This window comes from Caloenas nicobarica, chromosome 1 (assembly GCF_036013445.1).
Source record: "Caloenas nicobarica isolate bCalNic1 chromosome 1, bCalNic1.hap1, whole genome shotgun sequence".
In the NCBI taxonomy this organism is placed as follows: Eukaryota; Metazoa; Chordata; class Aves; order Columbiformes; family Columbidae; genus Caloenas; species Caloenas nicobarica.
The window spans coordinates 180,839,772-180,854,763 of NC_088245.1; positions in this window are offsets into that span (position 1 = coordinate 180,839,772).

Below are 14,992 nucleotides of genomic sequence, written 5' to 3' on the forward strand. Positions count from 1 at the left end.
GGTCAATGGCAAGTTGAACATGAGCCAACAGTGTGCCCTGGGAGCCAAGAGAGCCAACCATGTCCTCAGGTGCATCAAGCACAGCATTGCCAGTCAGTCTGGGAGGCGATTGTCCTGCTCTACTTTGCACTGCTGCGGCCTCACCTGGAGCACTGTGTGCAGTTTGGGGTGCCACAGTATAAAAAGGATATAAAGCTGCTGGAGAATGTCCAGAAGAGGGTCACAAAGTTGGTGAAGGGTTTGGAGGGGAAACCATATGAGGAGCGGCTAAAGTAATTTGGTTTGTTCAGCCTGGAGAAGAGGAGACTGAGGGGAGACCTCATCATGGTCCACAGCTTCCTCACAAGAGGAGGAGGAGAGGCAGGCATTGAGGCCTTCTCTCTGGCGATAGGATGCAAGGAGACAGCAGGAAACTGTGCCAGGGGAGGTTCAGGTTGGATATTAGGAAAAGGTTCTTCACTAAGAGGGTAGCAGAGCGCTGGAACAGGCTCCCCAGTCTCAGCCCCAAGCGTGACAGTATTCAAGAAGCAATTGGACAACACCCTCAGACACATGGTGTGAACTGTGGAGTTGTCATATGGAGGGACAGGAGTTAGACTCCATGATCCTTGTGGGTCCCTTCCAACTCAGGACATTCTATGATTCTATGATTCTGTGCTATTTGAAAAACCATCCTGAGGTACAGTAGCAAATTGATTAATACCAAATTAAAGTTGGGTTACAGCTTCTTTAAAGAGTTGACTTTGAATTAGCTTAAAAAACAATAACCAAAATAGACTCAACTCTTTCCTCGTTTGTTCTTTTTTTTTTTTTTCTGGTAATGACCAGCATGATTTGGAAATTTTATATGAATTGGAATTAAAATCTATTGCTACTCTTTTTCTCCTTCTGTTAAGCACTGATTGTAAATCATAGGACAATTTAAATCTGAAGAGACCTCAGGAAGTAATCTGATCCAACCTCAGTAAGCCTTTCCACCTTAAACTGTTCAAATAGAATGGAGGATCAGGGCTAGTATTGTACCCAGAATGTCATGTAATAAGATTATTAACAAAAATCCAATTGTTGTTAGTCTGAAACATGGTGATGGATATATGCTACCAACTGCCATTTATATGGATCTTTTCCAGTATACAGATTTGCAGAGATGTTTTCACATGAAACTACAACATAGTTTAAGTTTTCGATATATGGAGTGAAAGGCTAAAAGTAAGTAGATCACCATAAGGTTTATTACTCTGACCTCTGTACTTCATACTCTAATTCTTCCCCGTCATGTCATACACGGTAACTGGAGAAGGAGGATAAGTCAGTTTTATTACTCCTGTACTAACCTCCAGAACCATTTAGAAACACAAATCGCTGACTGGATGGGAAAGTCAACGTTTTCTACTCTGAATGGATAGTTTTTCCTTCAGTCAGTAGCTTTTCCTGGAGCAAGGCAATTCTCCTAATGTCCCTAAAGACCCAAATACACAAAACTATAAAAATAATGATAAAATTACTCTATTTTAGACACAAAGAGGATGTTACATTCATAAAGTTGATGGATTATTTTTTTTAATACTGTTGAATTGGAATGTTATATATATGGCCAAGATGTTAAGGACTAAGAAAAATACAAGAATATGGGACAAGTTCATCAAATTATATGAGTTTAAGGCAAACCACATAACTGAATGTTATAAGGGCAGTTAGTTGTGTCCAATTGGTAAAATAAGAAGGAATTAATCTATTTTTTCCCGAAGTTTGTAATCAGATTTGTTCACTTTTGCACACTCTGCTTCAATCCATGGTTCAATTAAACATTCTTATTCACACTGAGATATATGCCCTCTATGATGTGTTCAAATAAGGATTAATTTATACATATCCCTTCAGGCCTTCTTAGTCTTGTATTAGAATCATTAAGATAATATACAAAATTAATAATATCATATGTTTTTTTTTTTCCTGCAGAGATTTTTTTTAATGTAGCTTACCAGATTTGCAGACAAGATTTTAATCAAATATACTGAATTTAACGATGCAAACAATTTTAGCAAAATACATTGTATACTTTTGTTAGAGATATAAGTGACTTGAATTTGCTTAACAACTTACATGAAATCTGAAATAGGGCAACCACTGGAAACAAATGCTTATCTTTTTTTTGGCAGAAGTAACATTTTAATAGGTCACTAGAAAACAGAAAGAATAAAATTTTGCGAATAAATGACAAAACATATGAACACTAAACAAATTAATGTCCTATTCTACTGAATAATAAAAAATAAGCTCTGTAGAAATTGTTTTTGCCATTTCAATGGGTTGGAGAATAAGGAAAATACATAGTATGCCTTTAGGAAAATTCCAATAGTTTGAACCTCCTCAAAACCTAAATGATATTCCAAGAGCTAAAAGAAAAACAAAAAAAATCCAACCAATATTCTCTCTGGGGTCTGCCAGTCGTCTGTCTTTGTTTCTTATCTTATTAATTCCAACCACATTTATCTGGAAGCTCTGATTCCTGCAACTTGATAAAATGAACTTTACACAGATGTAGCAAAAAGCTGAAAAATTGTCTTCTATGGAAACTTATTTCTGGACAGTTAATGGTCTTCACATTTCTCTGTCCTCTCACTGTTCACCAAACATGACTCTTCTTTGGACAAGCCTATAGAAAAAAAAGTACATGCTTTACTCTACAGGATGATGTTCTAAAGATTAAGAGGTGATGTGCATGATTCCTGTTTGAGATGTGTCTGATTATTATGTGGTTCTATGAAGTGAAAAAAAGAGCAATGCTGAAGAACATGTTTAATCTTCTAACTCTTCATGTTCGGATTTTTTTTCTTTGCTTTTCTAAACATATGTCTTTTAGCAAGATCTCGACTGTGCATCATGGAGACATGAGTAGCATCTTTGATTTGTTTGGCTTTTTTTCCCCCCTTCTTTGGTCATATTTAAGCACAAAGAATAAGAGAACCTTGAACCAATTGTAAAGGGAAGGGTGGCTTGCATGCAGGAAGGCAGCTCATCTCCAAAAATATCTTTACAAATATTTGTCTTCCTTAAATTGATATCCTATGAAATAAAACACTTTATTAACTCCCTCTCAAGTGTGGATCTTGCCTTCTCTTGCAAGAGTATTACAGCTCAATTTACAAATCTATAAATTGGTTATTACACTTCTAAACATCTCAAAACTGATGTTTTGAGTAATTTACAGACTATTTTAACCTTTCCCTGGCCAAATAATATCTTCCTGTAAAAGCTTACTTAATCTATGTACATTTACAAATGTGATTTCTCTTAAGTTTTTTTCTAATTATAATTAGGTGCATACAGTTGTCCACAAGAGGTACACACTCAGCTGAATGAAATGCCAAGAATTTGAAAGCATCTAAGAACATACACAAACATGCAGGAATCTTCTGTGTCTTCTTGAGCTGATGTACTTGAATTCTGAACAAAACTGAGGATTGTTTTTTTCTGAGTCATGCTTACAACTAGAACCCATAGATTAAATCAGAAATGGAGCACATCCATAGTGCAGAAGAACTAATTGTGAGAATAGGATGGCCCAGATTAGATTTCACATAATTTAAGAGCTAACTGGAGACAAATAAGTTAGGAGACTAATTGAACTCCATAATTCCTGCAGAGAGATCTTTCAGAAGCTAAAATTTCATTAGATTTTCATCTTAAACATGCAGAAGATCCTTGATACTGACATAAAAGCGTCAAGTCATGTCTGTGATTACTCAAGCACCCTGAAAGAGAATAAAAAGCTTTGAGCCTGCAGTGAATGATCACACCTCTGTGTAACAATGGACTTATCCACAAATAAGGTGAAGACTGATTTTGTGAGTTTGGTTTTTTGTGGGTTTTTTGTTGTTGTTGTTGTTTTTTTCAGTAGTTGGAAGGTAAGAGGGAAAGGAAATAATGGCTATTATTAACATCCATACTTGTTCTATTATTGCATGGTCTCTCTTCACCTTTGCTTTGACAAGTATCAGGCATTTTAAAATAAGTGAAAAAAAAATCAAGAATACAAGTAAAATGTCTCTATACAGACATGCTACTGAATACTGAAAACTGAATAAATAAGATACAAAACTTACTAATTCTATTACTTTATAAACTAGTGGAAATGTTTAAATCAATGATAAACACTATAACAATTACAGCTGGAACAAATTAAGATACAAGAAGAGATTAAATGCTGATAATAGAATGGAGTAATATGACTGTTCAGGATAAGTCGAAGTAAAAGAGTAGATTATATAAATTACTTACTAAAAGATTTATTTGTAAAGGTTAGCAGTTCTGAAAACAGCCTAGGTAATAGTGTCCATGTTCAGTACATACTCATCCAAAGAGATTTTACTTGAGCTATTCTTTGCATGTGTCATTACACTACCACATAATCTGCTATAGGAGGTGTGTCATTTTTCTACTATTTCCTTCTCTGAAAATAAGTTGTCTTCATGTTTTTGTGTTGATCATCTCCTCTCAAAAGTCATACTGTTCTTCTCGTTTGCATGCAAACTTCTATACACTATTACTTGAAACACAATATAAGTAAAAGAGACATGTAGGATCAAATTTAATGGTGTAAATCAAAGAAGAGAAAGAATAGAAAGAAGTGTTCAAAATTATCCCAAAGAGTCCTTCAGAACTTCTGACAAGGCAGGTCTAGGAAAAAATATTTTCATAATGCAAAGTAGAAACAAACTACTTACTATCACAGAAAACTTTAAAGGGAAACTGATGTTGTTGGTGGGGGAAAAAAAAAAAAAGTAAACCACATCTAGCCAAAAAAAGTTTGTTATTTTCTTGGGTTTGTTTTTTGGGGTTTTTTTGTTTGTTTTTTTGTTTTGTTTCTTTTTTTTGTCAAGACAAGGCTTCTCATGTAACTTAATTTTCTACATATTTAAGCAATAAAGAAATCTAGGATAAATGATGCAATTTAGCTGGGTATTGTTCTTTGACAAAAGAAGTCTGAACATAATGTGTAATCTTGATGCAGTATAAGCAGGAGTGTAATTGGGTTTTGTTTATCCAATATGTATGCCAATAAGTGGACAGTACAACAGTCAATTGTGTTTGCTGGCAGGTAAATTTCTCATTCAGTGAGAAGATAGCTCTTCTAAAAAAGCAAACACAGAGCTTAATTAATAGTGAATGTTTAATTCATTTTCATAAAAATCAATAGTATTTCTCAAGGGAATAAAGGTGAATGAATTGGTTTGTCTAGATTTTAAAGCTGATACATAGCAAACACAAGACATTTAAAAAAGTTTAAAGAGTGCTTGTTGAGAGGTCTTCAAGATAGCAACACTATTTTGATTTGTTTGATTTCTTAACACTAGGAGGATTATTTATATTAAATTATCCTTGTATTATTCCACAGTAGAACAGGTGCTTCCTCATGTTATAGTCCTATTACTAGACATTTGTCGCTCATGTAAATTCATAACACATGCAACACCATCAAAACAGGAAAAAAAGCCTATCTTGTTGCTGAACAGAAGTGGAATTAATTGTTTTGATATGAAAAATATAAAAAAATATATATAGAGAAAGAAGAGGCTGGATACTAAATGACAGTAACAACCTAGACAAGGTAAAGATCCAAAATACAGTAACCACTTTTACAAGCTTATGTTAGCCTTCCTCTGCACTGAGAGTTTTAGAGTCTCAATAATAATTGTTTGATATGCCTTCCTCTGAGATAGAAATTAAACAGTTATGCTGTTGTTAACAGCACTAAGTGCACATTGCATTTCTAAATTCACTCTGCTCCATCCAAAAAGGACAAGCAGAACTATTGATTCAGATAAGTCCAGCCGCAAATGTAAAATATACACTTTCAAATTCAGTTGCCCCACTTACACACACTAAGGAGTAAGTCACATTAGTGTTTATTTGATGATGAACATTTGCAACTACAAAAACGCTACTTTTAGAGGCTGTAGATTAAAGCAAGGCACATGTCTCATTACTGTCAAGAATTGCAGGAAGACTTACTTTCATCAGCTGCAGATATGCAGAGGAATCTTGTAGCTACTAGACCTTAGTGGAATTCAGTAATCAAGAATGGGGAAATGCACCTCAATTCTGTTCCCCTGTCCAACCCTCTGAACTAGGGAAAGTCTTGAATCCTTTACCTTCAGCATTGCAAATTGGGTATGATGCTGTTTAGTCAGGTTTATGAAGATTGATCCAAACATAATGGCCAGTTAATAAGATAACTAGGAATAGATTGCAAGTTCTTATATGAAGGTCTAGTCAAGGTCTGACTTTTCACATGCAGCTACTATCATAACATGAGACAAGCAAAAGTCTGAATCAATAGGATATAAGGTATGTGTTATATTTAATTAAAAATATAGGAAGCTATAGGTAAATACAACTATATAGTAAATGTGATACATCTTATTCATCTATGCTCACATATTAGTTACATCATATTTAAAGAGGATTAAAAGTGCATCTGGAGATTGTTAAAGAGTAGTTAGTTACCTAGCTTGTTATCTTACCTGTTCTGGTTGACTACACACAGATAGCTTGAAGAAATCTTGTTTATATGCCCATACCTTTATTCACAAGATACAGCCCCGGTTGGTGTTTATTTACCACTGCAGTAAAATGGTCTGCATGTGGTTTTGTTAGACTTTTTTTTTTTTTTCTTTTTAAGTAAGGGTATTTTTCCAGCTGTTCCCAGGAGGGGAGGAGGGTGGGAGAAAGGCAGGTAGGGGGGAAATGAAAAATTATAATTAGCTCCCATCACAAATAATAAACAAACCAGGTTGTAATATTTAAGAATACAGAAGTTGATTGAACAAAATGTGATTCTTATTTTATTCTTACATTTTTAAGTAAATGAGAAATCAACTCATCTTCATTGAAACCACTCCTAGAAAAATCTGTGCTGATTCATTCTGCTGAATCTTTCTGATGAAGTCAATGTTTGGGTGAAACATTCTCTCCCAGAAGTTTCTGATGGAAGCTCATTATCAGCCACTATGAGAAATAATTTCAGTATGTATACATAAATATGTTATAATTGTGTACAATATAGTGGTGTAGCTGTCACATCATGTAAAAAAAATGTACCTTCATATACAGAAATCAAGAGTGGATTCATGAACCATAAAAATCTACACTGCATCACCCAGTCTCATACAGAGATACTCAAACTACCCTAGCACAAGCTGGATCTGGAACTAGAAGCAGCAGTGTTGTGCCAACATTGTGCTGTGCCAGAGCCAATTAATCCTGTTAGGAGGCTACTCTGATGCCAAGACTCAAGTGTATATCTCTGTATAATGCTGCACAGTTCTTTGTATACAAACTAGGCTGTTTGGATATTCCTTATATGGTACTGCATTGTGTGGTGTAGGAACACTCAAATATCCTGATTTACTATGCGAAACACAATGACTTTTGATATATTAATGCAGCATTTAGTGTTTAATCCCATACTGTTATGAAAACTAATTATATTTTCAAAAACTAATTATATGGCAACAGAATTTCACAACATCTGAGATTAAGATGGTTCCAAGACTACTTCAGAGAAAGTCTGGTACTATTCCAGGCTAGAGTTTTTGACTTAATTTCTGAAGCTATGTCTCTATTCAAAGGTGCAACCAAGTTTCATGTAAGTGTGAGAAAAAAGCCAAACCAGCTAACCCCGGTACTTCTGGCAGTCTAGCCATGACAATGCAGATTCCAGTGTGAGTGCACCATGAAAGACTGGATATGCATTCAGAGGACAACATCTCATGCATTGTAGTCCTAAAATGCAGAAGTTACACTTGTTCAAGGAGATTAAGAAGATAAAGTAGCTATTCTTGTATACTTCTATTAATATCTAAGCTGACTGCTTTCAAGAGACCTCATATTTGCCGGCATAAGCTCTAGCAGCACTTTTAAACAGCAATGTGCTTTTACAGACTTGGTGATTTTATGTGCATGCCTTAATTACAAAATTAGCTCTGCTCTTGTTAATGAGAAAACATTTGTTTCTTTACAGCAGAGAACAAAATACAAATAATCATTTAATGGAGATCTTGCCTGTTCTGAATACACCTTGTATTTTGAATGTTCTGTTTTCCATGGAATGTTGATTCTGTGCGTTGTTGACCCTTCAAGATATTAAACTCTGACTGTATTTCTGTGATATATAGATATATATGTACTGCATGTTCACCTTAATTAGAACATGTAAGGCACAAAAGCAATTACCATTAAGACAAAATATTGTCAAATACAGTGTACAGTGTACACATACCTCAGGATTGAAGTTGGCCCATTGCTCATGTGCCGGTTTGGCTGGGATGGAGTGTGAACTGCTCTCTGGGTCTTCATTCTTCTGGGTTCAGCTCTATGGGACTGAAGTTCACTATTGCTGTTCTGGGTATTGCTGCTCGGGAGTCACCTGGGCATTGGTTTTCCAAGTTGGTTACAACTGCATTGTGTATCCCTCACCTTGTATATTCTTTTATTGTTATTATTGTTGTTGTTTATCTCTTCCTTTGCTGCTCTATTAAAATTTTTATCCCAACTCAAGAGTTTTTTGTTTGTATTTTGGCTATTATTTCTTTTCTCCTCTATGACTCAGAAAAATAATATTTAAAAAAAGATTTCATATCTACTGCACTTTAATCTTTCCTTTTAAAAAAATCTCCTCTTTTTTAAGAAGCCGACTCAATTACTATATCCTCTTGTTATACTTTTACTTCACTCTTCATGATTTCTCTAGGGTAAAGAACATAAATACAAGAGCTGATATGTTATCTGACATGGCTAATTTAAGAAAAAAGTATTTTTTTCCATATCTCGTAGTATAAGAAATATATAGATTAGAGAACGAGAAAATAAGTTTGGAAAACTTTTTTTTCTGCAATGACCCTACATTTCCAAGTGGCTGTGCTATCACAGTGTGCTTCCCTGTAGTTTTTAAATCAATATTGATCTAGGAGCTTTGTAGGAACCCATGCTGACAACTCTGCAATCACTGTCACTTGTTTTTAATTTCCTTCAGCAAGTGGAACTTCAGCAATTTAAAACTCCATGTGAACAGCCCCATCACAACTAGTCTGTCTCCAGGATATGTTGGCATCTCTGGAGAAACACCTTAGATCCTAATCCTAACATCTCCAACTCTTCAGTGACGTAGTAGCAATTACATAGTGCATATCTTACAACGGTAGAGAAAATGTGACAGTCTGGCGTAAAAGGAAATAAGCCATTTCAGTGATATATAAAAGCATATATAAATCAAATATACTCCAGTAAAGAAATATATATCAAGTATTAACTTCTTTGTTTCCAGCATATGCCAAGTTCCTAGGCACATATCTTTCTTGGTTTATTTGTAGTCAACAACCAGCCAAGATGCTCAATCTGGAGCAAGGGAAGGGTAGGCATTATGGACTATTTTCCTTCAAATATTTGATTTTCTTAGCGGGGGTGGAGACAGGGCAGGGAATTGGATAGAATTTTAAGTTTTAGTTAAAGGTTAATAGGAAATAGTTTTCCTATTCCACAAGAAACATGGACATGTAAACATTTAGGCTTCTCATTAAAATAAGAACCTTGAAAATTTAGAGTGGTCCTTCTCTCTCTGAAAAAGATAGAATTAATCAAATGATTTCATCTAATGTTTTGAAAAATATTTTCTTTCTTTTTTTTCTCTCTTTTTACTTGCTAATTATAATTAATGTTTCTAAAGGTGACTTTCTTCAAATGAGCAATTTTTTTCCCTGTTTGCAAGATATTAAAATGTGGTGCTTCAACAATTTCAAAACTTCCTTTAAAAAGGCTTTTGAAATGGAAAATACTTTAAAATAGTCTTTTCCTCATAAATAGTTTCAATTTCAATAAGTGAATATATATAGGAAGAGAGAGGATGGGAAGCTATTTTCAAAAATATGGTAAATTTTCCAATCTGATTTCTAAAAGCACTGCTAGTCTTCAACTCTGTGTGAAGGGGCACTTTCTGAAGCAGGTGACAAATGAAATTGTGATAATAGCATGAGGCTGTGTCTCAAAAGATTAGTAAACATGGGAGTTTTGCCACAAGCTTCCATTCTGATGTTGGATAATTTATTTACTCTGTTTTGGTCAGCTCTTCTCTTTGAACGAAACAGGTCCACCTTGAAGAGGCGTTTTAAGAGTAATGGTATTAACATCAAGCTGCTCTGGTGGTGAAGGTTCTGTAAGTGCCCACATAAAAATAGTGAATGTACTTGGACTGCAGTTCACTCAACAATTAATGAAAACCTATATTTCCTTGCATATAGGTAGAGTGAAGCCGTTCAATGCAGTTGGTCATTTTTATAATTTATTATTGATTAAAGTATCATGTTTGTCTTTAAAATGTCCCTGCAGATTTGTCCTTTGTGTCCTTAGCTCACCTGTTAAGCACTGTTTGGAGGAATATTATAAACTTCCAAATATTTGTATGTCTTCTGAATTTAGAAAAAAATATAGAGGTCCTGTAAATTTTTTTAAAGCAGTACAATTACAAGCATAGCAAATACCATTGTGTGATTCAGATGGTATACAGATAGGACTATTTCACCTCCCTTAGAATTTAACATTCTCAAAATATCAATTTTATATTTAGATTTCTATACACGTAAAATACAGACACATATAAAAATAGATATTAAAGAAATAATTACACATATACACATATCAAATATATTTTTTAAAGTGGCTTGAAAATACCAAATACCTTATAAATGTATTGTGCTGAATATTCTCAGAAATAAGTAACAAGAAAACAAGGAAGCATGGAATTACTTACTCATGTCTACGTCATCTCTTATTTCGAATGGAAAATAAATTTTAAATTTTTAATTCCAGATTAAAATTCCACTTATTGACTTGTACTTTGCTTTTTTTATTTTTTTATGTCAAGTATGATATGTCCATGGCTTTTACAGAATAACCACATTGTTTACTAATTTTATTACAGAATATTTAGTTAATGAACAAAATTTTCTACTTTTAAAATGTAATTTGGACCTTCTCTTGTTGACAAGAACTGGAAAGTTAGATCAAGAGAATAAAAAACATTCCAATAAAAACATGTAAGTAAATATTGTGAAACTCCAGGAGACAATATTTTTGAGGAATTAAGATATGTAGTTTGTCTTAAATAAGCTTTTTCTTTAAAAGCTATACCATTATGCATTTTAAGTCTATTATAACTGAGGAGTATATTTTTTGACATTCTAACTAATAAGCAACTTTTTTTTTCCTGTTAATATATGCAATTATGCTTTATGCTCATATGACTGACTTCTTCATTTCCTGGCTTTTAAATGTCTATTTTGAAAGGTTTCATTAAGGTAGTTATTCAAGTAATTGATAACTTTTTCCTCAAAGAAACGATAAGATTTTTTTGTTTGTTTTTACTGTCATTTTATTCTAATCATGCTTGATTTGATTAATTTCTCTGGAAATAAACAATTTGCTGGCTTCAGAATAGACAATCTTACCATGGACACATGTGGTTAGCAGTGTACCAAACAAGTTATAAGGTTATTTTTTAACAAAAAAAAAAAATTGGCTCACAAAGTCAGAAGCTTTTTCACTGCTCCTCCCCACTCCCATGCTATGAAATTTTATTTTGTCTCGGCTGTCATAAACTCCATTTGGGAAGTCAGTGAGTTTCTAGAGTGAAAACAAGACTGCTGTGTCTCATTTAGTTTATACCCTGTTAGATACCCACTGAACAGGCACTTGTGTATGGCTGTTACCTTGAGTTTCAAAAAAAGATGAAGCAGAGAAAGGATAATAAAGTGAATTTAGTTTGTCTGTTATACTCTGACATTTGTGGTGTACATCAGCATCTGAAGTTATATATTGTGCCAGCAAAAGGACTGGCCATAGGCCATGGCTGCAACAGTAGGCAAAGTTATAAACTCCTACTTGTTCATGCATTGTTTCTCACATTCAGACCTGATTACATAGTAACTATCATCTTTTGTATATAACGTGTGCAATGCAATCTGAACATTAAAGCTTATTGTCTTAGATTTATCACACATAAATTTTGATCCATTTATACTTGTCTAATCCATTTTATCTTGCTATGCATATGAATACTTTGGAATAATTACAAATACAAATAATTTTTCCGCTGAATTTCCAAGGATTAAAAGACATAGTAGTTGTTTTTCCTTTCTATATGTAAGCATTTCTTAATTCTATAGTGCTGGGAGAATCTCTAATTTGAGCTCAAGGTTTTGTGAGCTGAGATATGAAGAAAGCTGCCCATAAAAACTGACCTTTCCTTTAAGTAGCGTAGAACAGAATAGAACACTTGGCAACCTACAACATTTAACTCAGCTTTTCAACACTCTCAGATAACCTACTAATATTTTTAAATTGAGTTCAAATATATCACTCTCAGTCCTACATGGCCAGGTTGATGGGTGAGGCATGAGTTTAAAAGAGCAGAAATCGGACTCACACAGTCAAACATAACATTATGGTGTACACATGTTTCAGGTTCAGAAGCCTAAGTAGCCTCCTACTAGCAGCATAACAGAGAGGAAAACAAAAGAGGACAGCAGGTAAACAAGATATTTAGCCAAGGACCCCTGTTCAAGAACTCTGCACATCATGAGGATTTTGGTTGGTTGGTTGGTTTTGGTTGTTTGTTTATGGTTGTTTTGCTTTGTTTTGTTTTCATGTAGTGAGGTTTGCAATGCAACTGCACTGTCCTTGGTTCTACAGAATTTGTTTGCAATCCTGGACATTGAATACCTTTGGATTCAGAAGGACAACTTCATGACAAAGAGGATGGTGGTTTTCTTCCACTCTGATAAAGTTCTTCAAGAATTCCAGTAGAAACAAATGCTGCTAAAAAGAACATCCACAGGAATAATGTTTCTGACACTCAGACTAAATTTTATAATTCATTATGTAACAGATCTTTTAGAAGTTATTCCATCAAAAGAACCGTAAGGTCTAGCAAGAGGATTCCTTCTCACGGCAACACTCTGGACTTTGGGTCCTATTGCTTCCCATAATCCTTGGGTTTGGCATCTTCCACAGGGGAACCATCTGCAAAAAGTGCCACTGGGTCAGTTTGCTGTATTATCAAGAATCCTTTTGCTTTAAAGAGGCTAGATATAACCCACAGACAACGTGAAAAGCAGATAGATTGTAAAATTTAAGCTACATAAATGACGACATTTATGATTGTGGTTAATGTATTTCATCAGGCAGAAACATTAAACTCATCTGTAGATCTCAGCATTTTTTAGTTTACATACATTCCAAAGTGAAACCTACCACCAAACATTTAAAAAACACTTGCTTTAAAATATTGCAAATTGTCCTTCTTTGTAATGATCAAAGCTGGATACATTTGCATAGTTCCCCTACTGAAATTATTTATTCAATAAAATCCACAAACTCATAACCAAGGGCTCTCATAATTAAATTCTCTTCATTAAGCATTGCATTTTATGGCCTAAAAATGTTTTTGGCTGAATTTGCATAAAATGACTGCACATATGTGGCTAGTCAAGTTGATCTAGGAAAAAAAAAATATACAGCATTCCGTGTGGGTGATCAGCAAATACAGTTATCCAAGGCCTGTCTTCTGCTGGAAGAAGGCATTCTTAAATGTAATTTAATATCATAATTCATCAACGCTAAAAAATTCCAAGATGCATTGTTTCTAACTTTGCATGTTTCTCTCAGTAGATACAGACTTTAATTTTTCTCCCACTGCCATTATTGTCTACTGTATTGCCAAATAACTTTTTTGGGGGTTTTTTTGGATGGTTACTCCAGGTTAAACATTCCTTATTCTGTCTCCTACCTTTTACTTCAGACTCTTCTCAACACAGTTCGCTTTCTCAAACACTTATCTTAAAGCATCCTAAATAGCTCCTTTTAGACTTATATTTCGTGCTTTTTACTCTCATCTCCTGAGAGAAAATATGACATAGTAGTAGTCAACAATATTTTGAAAATGACTCAGGTATTACTGTGACAATGTGCTCTCTAATTTCACTTCATTAACAAAAAAGTTTACTGTCATATGTAACAATTCTAGTTTTTGGCCAAATGTTTAATAGTTAGCCCTCAATGACTTGCACTCTGGAAATATGATTCTGCAGATGCTGTTCCTCTTTTCAATTATACTTTTTCCATGTTAAAATATTTTATATTCTTTTAGTGAAGAACTCTCGTTAGTTCAAAAAGTCATATAACAGTAAAAATAGAGAGCAATTAAATTACAAATTTATCAAATTGAATTTTAATATAAAATTTAAATTTTACCGGCAGAAATCACAGTTTCAGTTTTATGTTATTTTTAATAAATTGCAAAAATTACAATTCATTTTCTAGAGGTCAAGAACAAAGAATGTGTCATTCATAAATTCCATTTTTCTTATTTCTAACCTGCACCCCAAATACGTACAATTAGAAGTTTCTTAATGCTAGAAAAGGAGTTATAAGGTGACAAAACTGTACAGGTAACTTCAACCAACAAATAAAGAGTACATAATTTCTTATACCCAAAAAGAGGACGATTTCACTAAATTAATTATACATCCTGAATGGTCTTTCAGACCCAGTGATATTTCATTTCAGGCATCATAAATCTGCCCTTTCTTTCTGCTAAGCTCTGACCAGCTGTTCTGTACAAAGCTTGTATACACAAGGACTTTCATGCTTTAGAACTCTTTCTGAGTGCACTGCCCTCCATTAACTTGGACAACTTTGAAATTCATGAAGTCATTTACTGATGGCCCAGTAAAAAGTCAGATTAGCCAAATCTCTCAAACAACAAAGGTGTGCTATGACATAAATTGTTTTTTCCATGAATAGCACTGTAACTGGTTGCTCTTAGGCCTGAAGATTGAAAGTTATATTAATACAGGTTTGCATTTTTTTTCAATTTTTTTTTGGCCATAAGGAATAGGATGTCTGTTTCTTAGATCATCAGCATGAGAGAGTCATA